Source organism: Aplysia californica, unplaced genomic scaffold (genome assembly GCF_000002075.1).
Source record: "Aplysia californica isolate F4 #8 unplaced genomic scaffold, AplCal3.0 scaffold01142, whole genome shotgun sequence".
In the NCBI taxonomy this organism is placed as follows: Eukaryota; Metazoa; Mollusca; class Gastropoda; order Aplysiida; family Aplysiidae; genus Aplysia; species Aplysia californica.
In genome coordinates, this window is record NW_004798412.1 from 95,596 (window position 1) to 96,864 (window position 1,269).

Sequence of the window (1,269 nt, forward strand, 5' to 3'; positions counted from 1 at the left end):
CGAAACTAGATCAAAGATTTAAGTTTGTCTGCCTAGACCTAGATCTAGACCATAGATCTAGAAGAACCTAGGTCTACCCTGAGCCAAGAGGGCGCTCGAAACTCTCCGAAATCACAAAAGAGTTCCCTTACCGGGTCTGTATACCTTGTGACTTTGTTCCCGGTTACCGGGTCTGTATACACTCCCTTTTTTAATTGGCTGAAAGAGAGAAGTGGCCCCTCTTGTTATGTAGACTCTTTGGTATCAGTATCGAATCAATTCCTTGAAAAAGTATCGTGTATCGAATCGATTCCTAAATAGTGGTATCGTCCCAGCACTACTCTCCAGTGCCCTTCCGTCTTCCGCCATGCAACAGTAGATCTTGCCACTTGCGACTAGCCTAGCTGCAGCCCGTCAGCCAGGCACTAGTGGTTCTCTGATTGGCTGTGGTAGGCTTGTGGTGAATATTGTGTTAGGCCTATGATTCCAGTTTTAACAGTTTGGTAACTTTTGAAACAGTGTTGTTAATAATATGGAGCTTAAAGGGTGGGCTGACTCCGAGAACCTCCGAACTTTCGACTCCGAACACTTTTGGGCGCTAATTCGTCGAATTCGACTCCGTATTCGAATTCAGGTCAAGATAGCAGCCAATCAAATTTGAGGAAAGGCAAAGTCAATTCGATGGGATTCGTGTCAAGTACTTGCGGCTAGCTGCAGCCCGTCAGTCAGAAGCTGATTGGCTGTGGTAGGCTAGTGGTGAATATTGTGTTAGGCCTATGATTCCAGTTTTAGCAGTTCTGAAACTTCTGAAACTGCTGTAAACAATATATTCCGTGTTGGCTTAACTACCTATATCAGGAAGGAGCTGTGGTGGCCGAATGGGCAGCGTGACTGCGTTCGGAGTGAACAGGCGTAGGATCGAATTCCGGTCTGGGAAGATTTTTTTTTCTTCTGTTCCCCTACTTTCTTTCCTCCTCCCGACTGACCAACAATTTTTCCCCATAATTATAATTCGTTGTTTTGCAGTTTTTTATGTAGTGATGAAGCACGCACATTCTGGTTTTGCCCCCAAGAGGAGCTTTTAGCTCTTTATCGATCATCGCTTCATCTAGCAATTTTATAGGCTAAGTGTTCCATTGCAGCCACATAATTCTACATTTAGAAGTGTAGAATTCTGTGGTTGCAGCCTATGCCTCACGTCTGCAAATAATTCATCAGATTGATAAGTGATAGTAATCTGAAGATGAATTGAAACTCTTTCTCTCTCTCTCTCTCTCTCTCTCTCTCTCT